The sequence below is a fragment of the Saccostrea echinata genome, unplaced genomic scaffold, assembly GCF_033153115.1.
Source record: "Saccostrea echinata isolate AGI-Se365-2 ecotype Australia unplaced genomic scaffold, CSIRO_AGI_Sech_v1 ptg000008l, whole genome shotgun sequence".
Lineage (NCBI taxonomy): Eukaryota > Metazoa > Mollusca > Bivalvia > Ostreida > Ostreidae > Saccostrea > Saccostrea echinata.
This window is the reverse complement of record NW_026889757.1, coordinates 10,948,911-10,963,977: the sequence shown is the minus strand read 5'-3', so window position 1 is coordinate 10,963,977 and position 15,067 is coordinate 10,948,911. Positions and strand designations below refer to the sequence as shown.

Here is a 15,067-nt window from a genome sequence, read left to right as displayed (position 1 = left end):
GAGGAGTAGACAAAACCATTTGGGTTAAGAGCGTCAGCCGTCACTTCCGGTCGTCACAGGAAGTGATCAAAGAAATAAAAAAATTCAACTTTTCTCTTTTGGAATAAGACTTGCATCATATAATTGTATCTTTTTCACAGTTACGATATGTGTTGGTCTCACTAGAAACAAAAAACGACAACTTCCGGTTATAAGAGAAAAACTACATAATAGGGTTTTTAATTTTCCCATACATATCGCTTATAGATAGGTTTCTTTAAATGATTTTTATATATGTTATTGAGACTGCAGATGTATAGAGTGACGTGAAATATCCTAGTAAAATTCACTTCCGGTCGCGTGTTTTCTTGTCCTCAAAATGAAAACGTATTTCAGAGAGATCTCGGAAACGACATGAGATTAAGACACTAAACTTATAGGAGTAATAAACCTTGGTGAGTAGACAAAACATATAGGGTTAAACACGTAAGGCGTCACTTCCGGTCGTCACAGGAAGTGATCATAGAAAACAAAAATTTCAACTCTTATTTTTTAAATTAAAACTTGCATCACTTTATTGCTTCTCTTTCGCTGTTTTGAAATATGTTAGATTCTACCGGAAACAAAAACTTTAAACTTCCGGTTTTAAGAGATAAACTACGTTATTTCGTGGTTTAACTTTCTCATAAATATCACTTATATATAAGTATTTGAAATGTTTTTTACATATGTTGTAGATACTGCTAAGTTCAGAAAAAAAATTCAGTGATTTTTATTCAGTTCACTTCCGGTCGTGTGTTTTCCTGTCCTCAAAATTAGAATTTGTTCTCACAATTGTTCGGCAACAATAATAGACTGAAGTCTAAAAATTTCAGGACTTATAGTCAGTCATCAGTTCATTTGCACCGGGTAAAAATAGTGTGTCGTCATTACTTCCGGTCGTGACAGGAAACGAAGCAAAAAAGTATTCTTTTTTAAAGTTATTTTGTTTCTACATAAGTTTTAGGCTAATACCAACGTTGGAAAAGACATGTTGATGCAAACAGGAAGTAGTATAACGGAAGACCTTCTCATTACTAGTAATGAGTTTCTAGTTATTATTATTATTGTTTTTTTTTTCTTACCGATTTTGTGCACGCGAGTTCTTGGAAACGGCTCGCTCGATTTTCATGAAACTTTCAGGTCTGATAGAACATAAAAAAATCTAGATATCTATTTTTTTGTTTTGATCACGTCACTTCCGGTTCCGAGCTTTCCGCCATTTAGTGATTTTCGGAGGGTCACTTTGTCCAGCAGTTTTTTCAAAAGCGCTTTTAGACAGAAACGTGACATTTTTCGGCGATGATAGAGCAACATGTGTAGATGTGACATGCGCATTTCTCTTTCCCGGGAAGTGCCGCACTTCGTCGTTCGCTATGGCCCGAAAAAAGTCCTATCGGGATTTTTAAAATTTCTAACACTTTTTCTACAATATCTTTTTACCTGTAAATATTTTGTTAAAACATATAGAGCAAAAGTTGTGTAGAATGATACGATCTTTCAAAAGATATCAACAATAAGGGCCTGGCCCCTAACATTAGGGAGCTAGAGGGGCCAAAAGTGTTTCCCTGATATCTCAAAAAGTATTGAGAATTTGTATAGCATCATAGAAGCAAAGTTGTTCAAAATGATAAGTAGCAGCTAAGGAGACTATTAAAAGTCGACAAAATGACATCACTTCCGGTCACACCGAGAGTAATGGTAAATGGCTCATTTTTGCACATATGACCGTAGGAGTCTCTCGATCTCAATCTCATCTCCTTCAAATATAGACGGAAGACTTATTTGTTGCTTTGCAACAAGCTCGTCTAGTTATTTTTCTTCTTCTTCTTCTTCTTCCTGGGTACTTTTTTGTCCGCGAGTGATCTCGTCAACTACTCATCCGATTGAGGTGAAACCTTTCTAGGGTTAATAGGCATGTTATGTAGATTTGCGGATTCAAGGTCATTTTGCGCGCACGTGCATGCACGTGCGTGCGCGTGCAATGCGTAAAATGACCAATATACTTGATATAGCTGTAACTTTTATATTTTTTGATGAAATGCTTTGATACTCAGAATATAAGGATATATTAAAAGTGTAAACAAGATGACATGGTCAACATGCATATGCATGCACGTGTGCGCACGCGCAAAGCGTAAAATGACAAATATACTTGAAATACTCGTAACTTTTATACTTTTTGATGAAATGCTTTGATACTCAAAATATTTATATATATTAAAAGTGTAGACAAGATGACATGGTCATCATGCACATGCATGCACGCATGCATATGCATGCACGTGCGCGCGCGTGCAATGTGTTAATTGACCAATATACTTAATATAGCCGTAATTTTTATATTTCTTTTATTAAAAATATACAGATATATTAAAAGTGTAGACAAGATGATTTGGACATCATGCTCATGAATGCACATGCGCGCGCGTGCAATGTGTTAAATGACCAATATACTTAACATAGCCATAACTTTTATATATTTTTTATGAAAAGCTTTCATACTAAGAATAAACAGAGATATTATAAGTGTAGACAAAATGGCATGGTCATTATGAACATGCATGCAGGTGCGCATGCGTGCAATGCTAAGATGACCAATATACTTGATATAGCCGGAACTTATTTATTCTTTGATGAAATGTTTTGATACTCAGAATATAAAGATGCATTAATAGTATAGATGAGATGACATGGTCATCCTGCACATGCATGTACGTGCCTGGCGTGAAATGCAAAAAACGACCAATATACTTCATTGCCTTATTTAATGAAGCTTACAGGAAATAAAACACCAAAAGGGTGTTGGGGAGCGTTTGGGGAACATCTGTAACGGTCCCCGTTACAATTATAACTAGTTACATATAATCTACATGCAAAGGACGAGGCGCGTTTGGTACCAAATTCGGCCCCGTGTCCAAATCAGATAATATTCCTCAAATTTTTTTCAAAGAGTACCGGTATATATTTTTATGAAATTATCAGTATACAATGTATGTTGTACAAAGCTTTATTTATGTTCATATAAATATAAAAGCAGCATTGCGCTATTTTGAATTTGCTTTATGAGACGGTATGAACAAGAATGGAACGTCATGTTTTAAAATAAATCCATCTTATATGCATATGTCATTACGTACGTTGATTTTCATAAATGTACATTGCGATACATTGGTATGCATGTAATAGCATACAATGAACATGCTTACTAAATTATTTTTCATAATTAACGACAAATCTCTAAATGAATTTCTATGATTGGTTTTGAAAATATTTGAATTATTAGGAAAAAATCATGTGTACATGTACAGTATATTCTAAGCGGGTCTCTTATTTTTCGCGCCCCTCATTCCCACAAGCAATTTTCAAAGACGGCTTTGTTTAACCTGACAAGCCGTAATTGCCAACTAAAAGGACCGTTAAACTTTTTCTCGGATTTTGATTGCGGGTATTAAAGAAATAGATTATTATGTGTGTATGTAAATATGACTCATACAGGGATCGAAATTAACTTTTTTGACCACTAGCGAATTTTAGCAAGTGGAATATTTTTTTCCTAGCAATATTGAACTTTCACTAGCATTTTTTTCTTCTCATAGTAATTAACATAGAAATAATTTGAATGAGTTCACAGAAAACTTATTTACACCTTGTGAGTATTGAGGTCGTTTTTTACAAGGTGAAATCTGACCGGATACAGGGGTGTGCAATTAAAAAATTCAAGCACTAGCCACAGACTACCCCAAGTAAATTAAGTGATACAAGCTCAAATGTAGGGTAAAAGAGTAACTAACAATGAAAAAAAAATAGTTTATCGTTGAAAAAATCAAGGTCTTAAGGTTATTCTTTTTTTTAAATTTAAAGTTTAATTCTCACTAGAAAAATTGAATCGTATGATAAATCAATTATGATTGAAAATAAAAAAAAAATAATTTAAAAATAAATTATCTTTCTTTTTTTTTCTTTTTTTTATCTTAAATCATTAAATACGCTTGAAATATATTTTTTGAAAATCACCTAAGACTTTTTTCTAGTTGATTAAGTGGTCGTAAACAACTGAATGGGGTATCTACATGCATTTACCATAAACAAAGGAATGGAGGAAATTCGGATTAGGAAAAAACGATCGTTTTTGGAAGTAAATAAGTCAGATAGTAAGTACTGCAAAATGGATAAGATTATGGAGATTTTCGAACAATAGGAACATGCTACCTGGAAATTTTTCATTGTTTGATAATTTGATAGCAAAAAAAGTAAATAAAATACCTGTACATAGTGTTTTTCATGTATTAGGCTACATGGGTAATCTTAATTTTTACTTGCCCGTGGGGCTACCTCTGTGCATAAAATCACTAGCCCGACCCCCAAAAATGGTAGCCCCGGGTGTGAGGCAATGCTAATTGCACTTCCCTGGAATAAATTTTAAAAAGTCCGAAAAGGACCGATTTTTTTTACTCGTAAAAGTTGGCGAACACAGGTCGCTTTTAACTCGCAATTTCTGTTTTTAATTCGCATTTAGCGAGTATTTCCCGTTAATTTCGACCCCTGCTCATAGGCTTTCGGCCTTCCTGCTTTTCTGCATTTTATTTTCAAAACCCACAGTTTAGTTCTCCACAAGTACATTACTTGACATTGCTTTTCCATAGCTTGATTTACATAAGTTTACCGGCGTCTACCTATTATAATATTTTATTTGCGCCGTTTGGGAGCACAGTCTGTCATTATAACCGAAAAAAAAAAGATTACGAACACTTCGTTTTTTTTTGTTTGTTAATTTGTTTTGTTTCAGCAGTTTCAGAAATATTCCAACAGCGAAGTTATCATTTGGCACTTCACAAAACCTTGACATTGTGAAGGTGTTTTGGTTAACACGCATAGATGATCCACAATCTACTTGGTCTTTTAACGACGTTTTAAATACTCTTACTTTAGTTCATTACCGTGGTAGACAAGGAGTAAAACGTACTACCTGGTTAACAAGGGTTTCCCGGAAAAGATAACAAAAATACTAGTATTTAGCGGTAAAGCAGAATTTTTCGCGGAAAAGTGAAACAGCGCAGCTAACATCTAGTTAGGACAGTCAATAATTCCCAAGTGCAGATTGAGGAATTTTTTTTGGAGAATGGGTGATCCATTCCAACTCAAAAAACAACGCAATCCTTATTCAATGAATATTTGTTTTCAGCTACTTTATGCGTGTCCCTCTTATTTAGGTTAATATACAAAATTTTAAATTTTTAAAAAGAAAGATACCTTACTAAACCTGTCCCAAAGGTGCGTTAATAAACGAAATGAATAAAAATCAAAGGGGAAAACCTGTAAGAAATTCTCCAATAAATATTCAAAAAATATATATCCCCAAAAAAAAAAACAAAAAAAAAACACGAATAGTCCATTAAAAATATATTTCTATATATAAACAAATCTATTTCATTCTTAGATATGGTATAACAATGCATCACTTATTAATCATGCTTGTATATAATATGGTTTGATTGTTAATGCTTATTGTCGGGATTTAGTTCACACATGCACTGTCCTACTGATCATGAATCACTCCCATACTGGTATTTCCATAAATATAGTTGAAAAAAAGTTATCTTCAGTAAAATTGGTTGAAAATTAAAAAGAGGATTATTTTCTCGACATTCATTAATTCCAAGCGTGTCAAATCTCTCTCTCTCTCTCTCTCTCTCTCTCTCTCTCTCTCTCTCTTGTAGACATACATATGCATTTTTGATGATTTTACAACGATCAGAAATTGCCCAATTAAACGGAAGAGGAAAATGTACCGTGCAGAGTTCAATGTCTGGTTCAACGTTCAATAGCATAATTAGAAATTCTTACTGAAATTTAAATGACACATAAGAAATCGTAGTATTGTATGACCTAAATCGATGTGATTTCTTAGAAAACATATCTTCTCAAATCTTACACAATATTTTTTTGGTCCCAGATTTATCATTTGAGTTTATTTGAAATGTACATACATATCAAATTTGGGATATCAATTTAGGAGCAGATCAAAGATTTGATTTTAATCAGAATGACTAACTGTTGAGCTGATCAAAGGTGTGATTTTAATCAGACTGACACTTTTCTTGATTCTTTGTTTATTTAGGTATATGTGCAAAAAGCTTAATTTTCTCTCAAAAGTATTATCAGTTGAACATTTTAAAATGCGAAGATTCTGTTATTAAAGATGGCACAGCAGTTATGCAAACAACCCCCACCCCCACCCCTACCCCCAAACTAGAAACTTTTGGGATAGAAATCCGCCTGTAGCTACACCCACGTACTTATGTTTCTTGAATATCTTTAACTTTAGCTTGAAACTGTGTTTATTAATTTTTGTGAATTCATCTAATCACAAAGCTTTAAACCATTCGTTAAAGTTGTAATCTACATTGTACTGACCTCTATGGCAAGCCCTTTTACTATTTATTCGTAAAATAAATTTTCACTCAAAATTACAGAGATATCTCTTATTTTAGAGAGATATCTCTTAAAAAACAGAGATATCTCTCAACTTAAAGAGATATCTCTCAACTTAAAGAGATATCTCTCTAAGAAAGAGATATCTCTTTCACTTAGAGAGATATCTCTTACACTAAGAGAGATATCTCTTTCACTTAGAGAGATATCTCTTTCACTAGAGAGATATCTCTTCCACTTAAAGAAATATCTCTCTTAGTGTAAGAGATATCTCTTTCGTTAAGAGAGATATCTCTTAGCGTTAAAGAGATATCTCTTTCACTTAGAGAGATATCTCTTTCACCTAGAAAGATATCTCTTTTACTTTGAGAGATATCTTTCCAAGTTAAAGAGATATCTCTCAAAGTAAAAGAGATATCTCTCTAAGTTTATCTTAAGAGATATCTCTCAAAGTGAAAGAGATATCTTTCAAAAGTGTCCAAAAGAGATATCTCTCAAGCAAAAAGAGATATCTCTTTACTGTAAAGAGATATCTCTCTACATTATTTTTATTTAAAAAGTATTTTTAATGACTTCTCCCTTTACCGGAAGTAAGCTTTATATTCACGGAAATGCATTAAATCAAAACGAAAGTAGAGACGAGAAAGTAGAGCATTTGGTGTTTTATGGTATTTGTGAGCAAATTACTGACTTGCAGGTGTAACAATGACCCCAAGATACGACACAAAAAGTTGAAAACAAATAATTTGTCCTCCCCCCCCCCTTGTGTGTGTGTAAGGGGGGGGGGTTAAAATGTTATCAGTGAAGAAAAAATATATATAATTTTCTGTATTTATCATCTTGAAAATAGTTAGTTTGTCCTTCACTGTTATGGAAAGAAATAAGCTGACTTGAAAAATAGCCCTCTATCCCCCCTTCTTAGAATGAAATGATTGTTCCCTTAATTTTGAAACATATTTAGCTTTCCTGTGCTGAAGGCTCAATTGAGCTTTGAATTCTGATCTAAATTTGTGGATCAAATGAAAGATATTCAAATTAAAGGTCCCGTTCTCTTTCAATAGGAGATAATAGATAATTAGTGAAAATTTTATGACATATTTGATAAATATCAAATATTTGATAAATATAAATCTTTCTCAAGAACCACTGGGCCAGGTGAGTTGAAACTTATGTGCAAGCTTTATTATATAGTGTAGATTCACGATCATTCATAGCTTAATTGACCCTCTAGGGTAGTATGGGGCAACAATGGGTGATCAAGTGTTACATTAGAATATGTAGGAATTTTTTATAGAATCTTCTCAATCAAGCTAAGGCATAATTGTTCATACAGTAAATTCTCATTATCTCAAACTCGATTGGACCAAGAAAAAACTTTGAGATATCTGAGGATTCAAGATATCAAGGGTATATTACTTAAACAATAAGCAATTGGGACTTCGACATATCCATGGTATTCGAGATATCAGTGTTCTCAATACTGAAGTTCAACTGTATTTACATGGAAGCATTAGGTTGTGTATTGTACATTCAATCAAATTTGTTCAAATTATGACATGGGGGGTATGGTGGGGCCATTATGAGCAATTAAAGTTTTACAAAGGAATATATATGGAAACAAATCTTTAAAAATTTCTCTTCTCAAGAACAATAAAAAAAATAAGTAATATTTCTAAGGAAGCTGGGATCCTCATGTCTCCAGGGGCTAGGGTTGAGCCAGCTAGAACAGGCAAAACAATCAAGTTTTACTTCAGAAGATGGGGGGGGGGTCTGCTTATAAAGAACAACATGGCCATAGTGACTAAGGTGATCATTGTGGCCATGGGCCTTTTGATTTCATGTTTTTCTATTGCAGTTGCAGACCACTGTATTTAATTTGAAAAGATCAGTTACATGTAATGATTAATGAAACATCCCCTACAATTTTTTTCTGTCATTGTTTCAGATATGAAGTGCAACAAGGGTATGTCCAACACACTTTCTGTGACACTTGTCTTTAAATGCGAAGGATGTCCAAGATTCCAGTGATTGTAACAAGTCAATATGATTACCTGAAAAAGTGCAAGTTAATTTTTACATGTGTATGTATTTTTTTATTATAACTTAGAAATATGTTGTTAACAACATTGAAACGTGAAATAGATCAATTAAAAAAAACATTATGTTCTCTTAAAGTCTTAAAAGATTTTTCCTTGTGTATGTATAGGTCACAAGTACAGTCTGCAGAGACAAGCACTTCTATCATTGAGGGAAAGTCTGCATTGTCAAGTTCTTTGCATAGACAGAAAAGAGATAAGCAATGGGGTGTATGGACCAGACCAGGATTCAAGTCAGGGCCCCCTGAATCAGTAGTCATTTGCTCTACCAATTTAACTATCTGACCACCAGAAATTGAACCCACCTGAATGCCCTATATGGATCTGTGGAACTCTGAAATATCCACGTTTTATCAATAAGAGAGGTTTTACTCCACCTATGTCAAGTGACCATAATTTAACAATTCACTGTATACACTTCAACAAAACTGCAACCCAAGAAGAAATTAACCTTCTGGCTACAGAAAAAAAATTACATGTGATGTTAGTATAGTTTTTTATTATGTTTACTGATACTGTGGACCTTATTTAAACTTGTAGGATATCAATCTCCTATGCAGAGTTGTCATTTGTTCCTCTCTCAGACATGTATGGGCCAATGGTAGAGAGGGGTAGAATATTTCACATGTATAATATTTTTACACAATACATTCAATTTAACAGCATTTAAGTTTATAACTTAAGATTTTTGTTTGTTTTTTTTTTCAATTCTAGCTCCCAATACACAAGTATAAGTTTCATTTTTCATTCATCTATAATTAATATAAAATTTTTGTCTTTTCTTTCATTTTCTTTTCTTTATGTTGTTCATATTTACCTTACACTTTTTTGAGTGAGGGCTGAATGAAAAGGTTGACTGTAGCCCAAACCCTGATTTCCTATTGAAGAAGCATTGGAAATTTGTGCCTCATGCATAAATTGAATATATGTGTGATGGCCTTGACCCAAGGTTATTTGATGAAGTTTGAGGTGATTTTATAAAATAAAAATTTATAAAAATCTATAATTCCTGTTTGACTATATCTTGTAATTGAGAACATTTAGAGGCTCATACTTATCGCAAATATTGAGCATGACCTGCGGTTATGTCTGATCTTAAATCAAGGTCATTTTTAAGCAAGTTCAAGGTAACTGGCAGAAAAAGTGTATTACCTTTGTCAAATGCATAATTTGCAAATGATACTTGACACAAAGATTGCTTATGACTAAATGGTGTTTCATGACCTTATCCAATGTCAAGATTACTGGCAGTAAATGTGTGAAATTTGTTTTCATTTCATTACTCCCTCATGGATAAGTATTGAAACTGGAAACTTCAAAGATTATTTGTAAGCTGAAAGTACATCATAACCTTTACCCATGATATTGTGGCAAGTTCAAGGTCATTGGCAAAAAAAATTGCTCATGTCAGGTCCATAATGTCTTAATGGAGAAACAGTAAATATCTCCCTTTTATTTAAAGATTTATGATGAATAGAAGATGCATCTTTTCTTTCTTAACCAGTATATCATTTTGGCAAGTTCAAGGTCACATTTAGAAAATTGATATTGGCATTTTCAGAAAAAAATGTATAGGGGGTATAATGTTGGAGTTTATTCACAGTTATTGAATTATATAAGCATAGTTCAATTATAGTATACATGCAGGTAGAATCCATGACAATTCAGCCATAACTGGAAGGTATTTTTGAATCCTTAATGATAGAATTTTTGCAGATTTAGATTTTACTGACTTAACTTGGGAAGACCTTAAATTAAAAAAGTCACCTAAGTATAAGCATCAGGGCGACTATACTTTATGATATTACAATTTTTCATAGCATGTATTACCAGTACACAAAAAAACAAGCATTGGTATGTACATGTAATAACCTTTTTATCTTGAATTCAAATAAAGATATTGAAAACACTGATACATTGTTTTATTGACTTGGGAATAAATTGCTTTGTCATTGTTGAAATGTGGATACATGCATATACACGGTACCAGTAAGTAATTAAACTTTTTCAAACAATTTTAGACATTTAAAAACAAGAAAATGTGCAGAGAGTGTAGAAGTCTGTGCATCACTTTTCTTGGCCTGGAATTCTTCAAACAGAACAGGATAGGTTTGGTAGGACACTCTCAGATTCTCAACTTTGTTTAGGTAGTAGCTTCTTGTGATTCACCTGTGAAATTATTATTTCAATATAAATATAACAAAATGTAGTAATGTAACTGATCATTCAATGTCAAGCTAAGCAAATAAAGGAATAGATAATATAAAATTAAAAACAAGAGGCCCAGGGGCCACATCGCTCACCTGAGCACTATGGCTAGGAAAAAGCAGAAATCAGTTTAGTCTTGAAAGGTTGAAAAAGTTTAAATATAAAAGTGGTTCCGGGGGGGGGGGGGGGGGGGGAATATGAATTGAACAAATTTGAATCTACATTACCTGAGCTGAGGATGCTTCCATTTAAATATGACCAATCATGGCTTTGCTGTTCTTAAGAAATAGTTTTATTTAAAGATTTTTCCTATATATTCCTATGTAAAACTTTGATCGCCCATTGTGGCCCACTCGACCCCCGGGGGTCATGATTTGAATAAACTTGAATGTACACTATCTGAGGATGCTTCCATGTAAATATGACAAATATAACAAATTTGAATCTACATTACCTGAGCTGAGGATGCTTCCATTTAAATGTGACCAATCATGGCTTTGCTGTTCTTAAGAAGTAGTTTTATTTAAAGATTTTTACTATGTATTCCTATGTAAAACTTTGATCGCCAATTGTGGCCCCACTCGACCCCCGGGGGTCATGATTTGAATAAACTTGAATGTACACTATCTGAGGATGCTTCCATGTAAATATGACCAATCATGGCTTTGCTGTTCTTGAAAAGAAAATTTTTAAAGATTTTTCCTATATATTCCTATGTAAAACTTTGATCGCCCATTGTGGCCCCACCCGACCCCCAGGGGTCATGATTTGAATAAACTTGATTCACACTACCTCAGGATGCTTTCATGTAAATATGACCAATTATGGCTTTGCTGTTCTTGAAAAGAAGATTTTTAAAGATTTTTCCTATATATTCCTATGTTAAACTTTGATCGCCCATTGTGGCTCCACCCGACCCTCGGGGGTCATGATCTGAACAAACTTGAATCTACACTTCCTGAAGATAATACCATATAAATATGACCAATCATGGCTTTGCTGTTCTTGAAAAGAAGATTTTTAAAGATTCTTCCTATATATTCCTATGTAAAACTTTGATCGCCCATTGCGGCCCCACCTGACCCCCGGGGGTCATGATTTGAATAAACTTGAATGTACATTATCTGAGGATGCTTCCACATAAGTTTCATATTTTCAAGCACAGTGGTTCTTGAGAAGAAGATTTTTTAATGATGCCATTAATTTTTCATGAATTCATAATAATCTCCCCTTGGAAGAAGGCGTGTCCCTTCATTTGAAAAAATTTAAATCCCCTTTACCCAAGGATACTTTGTGGCAAGTTTGGTTGAAATTGGCCTAGTGGTTCTGGAGAAGAAATCGAAAATGTGAAAAGTTTACAGACGGACAGACAGACGGACTACTGACAAAATGTGATCAGAAAAGCTCACTTGAGCCTTCGGCTCAGGTGAGCTAAAAATATGAAAGTGAGAGAGGGCCTAACTAAGGGTTTAATTATCAATTCATAATGGAAGTAAACAAGCTTGAAAGACACACAATTCAATCTTAGAACATGTACCTGGTATTTCTCAAATTTTAATTTTACAGTGTATGTAGGTGTCAACCTTTCATCGACTACTTCTGTATATAATATTGAAGGGTTTTAATTTGTAAGACAGAGTGAATTAAAGTTATACATGTATTTATTTATGTGTATTTAACACATCACCATAAATGTGATGACGCAGAATGGTCTACAAACAAACAAACTTATTTTGTGTGATCTCATAAACTACATGTGTCTTCCTTCTGTGGCCAAACATGTATAAAATTTGAAAGCTAAGGATATTATAAAGAAAACTAATATTGTTGACTGAGTTATATCCCATTCCCATATAAATGTTCAATGAAATCGATTCATAGTGATTGGACCCTTACAACTATAGTTGTCTTTCTGTAATGGACAATTCCTCTGTGTAACATTTTTTTTTAAGTAATGAGGTAAATCAAAGATTGTTGAACAGATGGAATTCATTAAGATATGATTAATATATTTTATTAATATTTAGTCATGCAATCAGTAAGAATAAATACCTGTTGGCTCTCTATTCCCTTAGGAATACACCAGGGCTAGAGCACAGTCCTGAAGTTAGCTTAGAGTACATTGATCAATCTCAGCTTTACACTAGCTGGCATTATGACAAAGGAGGGGACACAACTCAGATGTCTCAACCTGCAACACACAAATTATTTGAAGTGACCTGTTTTACACTATATCAGAGATAAAAAAAATCTCCCAGTCATGGTTACTTTATGGGAGGTATACTCAATGAATTGTGCCATAGTCACTGAAACTGCTTTCTGTCAATACCAAACAGCCAATTTCTGGCATAAAATTATTTACACCTTTTGCATTTAAATAAAATTAAATGAAAAGTGATTTGGAATATTACTGGTATGTACCCTAAATGACTGCACTGAACTGTAAACTTTGCTTAATTTCAGAAATATTTGATTTCAAAAATATAAAAAAAAATTCTGAGGAATTGTCAGAGAATGTACATGTACCATGATAGATTAATTTTGCTGGGAAATGAAAACAAAGACCAAAGGGCAAGGATTTTATTTTACAAACTAGATGTGTGTGGTAACACCACAAATGCACCCGCAGACAGCCAAAATTTCAAATTGTAAATTGCACATTTGTAGCCAAGATAATGATTAGAAATTGAGAATTTTTAAATCTTTTCCAAGTTCAAGGGGGATAACAGTCAATACCATGACCAAATTCAAACTTGACCTGCATATTCCTATGACGTATCCATATATCAAATTTGAGTTCAATGTGTACAACTGTTGCCGAGATAATGAACGGAAATTCAATGATGATGGAATGACAGAATGGAACAGGGTAACACTATATGCCCCCCCCCCCCATTTTATGGCGGGGGCATAAAAATTCTGAAGATTAAGGGGTACCTATATTCTCCTACATTTCAGATGACAAGGAAAGTATTTCTATTCTGCTAAGGCAAATTTTCAAACTTCTAAAAAAAAAAACAAGTTCAAGCTATAGATTTCCAAAAAAGAAGTGTTGCAATTATGACTTGGCAATCCATTATTATAATTTTTATTTCCATTTCACACAATAGAATTTGCATCAAAATCAAAGAATGTCTTGATCCCTTTCCTTTAGTGAGAGCAGAGAAAATTAAAATTAGACCCAACTAGATCGCAATGTGTAGCAATCTTGTTGGAGCGGAATAAAGATCTAATTTTAGTTAGACTGAATTTATTAAAATTTGTTATTTTTTGTGCGATTTATTGAAGGATAATGACTAGCGCATATTATTGACCTTTGCAATCAATCAGAGTTCAGCTTATTGTATAAAAGACAAGAGACAAAATGTACATAATTAAACCACAGGTGCTTCAAGGGAACAGGAACACAACCCACCCCAACCCTCTAAAATTTTGGGCTTCCCGAGTTATTTTTTTATTTATTTTTTTAAGCATATATGTTGATGTACAGTGCACTATAAAAATTTACAATTAATGCATTAATAAGCTATGTATAAAAATATACCAATGATATAAATAGAGAGGTTATTTATTTTTTTTTGGGGGGGGGATACATCAGATACCAGAGACATCAATTGTGGATTTTTATAGTGCATTATACATCAACAAATGCTTTTAAAAATCATGAAACATAATTCAGAGAGCCATTAATGTTTTTTGGAGAAGTTGCTACCACCCCCCCCCCTTCGCCTTTTGAAATCGTTGCAACGGGCCTGATGGGGGGGGGGGGGGGTCCTGTCCCCAAGCACCTGTGCATTAAACCATGAATATCAGAACCTAATGGGGCTAATTGTAGAATTGCTGGTGGTTAGCTGGGAGCAAATCTCCCCACTTTTTTCCCACAAAACAACATTAATTACGCCTAATAAAGTTCACTGTTCAACGGAATAGACCCCCACCCGATTTCTCCAACTTGATTTCGACGAGGACGTTAATTAAAGTAGTCTTTGAATTTGACCTTTTTTACAATATAACTTAAATAAATATGGCAAGTAACTCAGTGTTGTCTAGATTTAAAATTAGAAACAGTTGATTATTTCAAAAGCTGAGAAAATTCGGTCCATCGCAGTTGAGATTATTGCTAGCCTACTTTCGTTTTCCTGAATATAAAGACTTTAGCATGTTTATCAACAAAGTAGTCATTATCCTTTTGTTGTTTCAAACAAGAGATTTAGCATTTCTTTCTAAATACTTCATTCTGGGATTGGGCATGCTGAATCTATTCCAGAGGCAGAGATCTACCGTATAATATATGATCATCAAACATTACA

At 33.6% G+C, this 15,067-nt stretch overlaps 1 long non-coding RNA gene across 1 annotated transcript; it reads right to left on the bottom strand.

The window, feature by feature from the left end:
* Positions 1–10,408: 10,408 nt before the first annotated feature.
* Positions 10,409–15,067, bottom strand: LOC133181419 (uncharacterized). The gene is made up of 3 exons (XR_009720470.1): positions 14,989–15,067; positions 12,810–12,948; positions 10,409–10,718 (listed from the first exon to the last, which is right to left on the bottom strand). It is a non-coding gene; the product is annotated as an uncharacterized LOC133181419 (long non-coding RNA).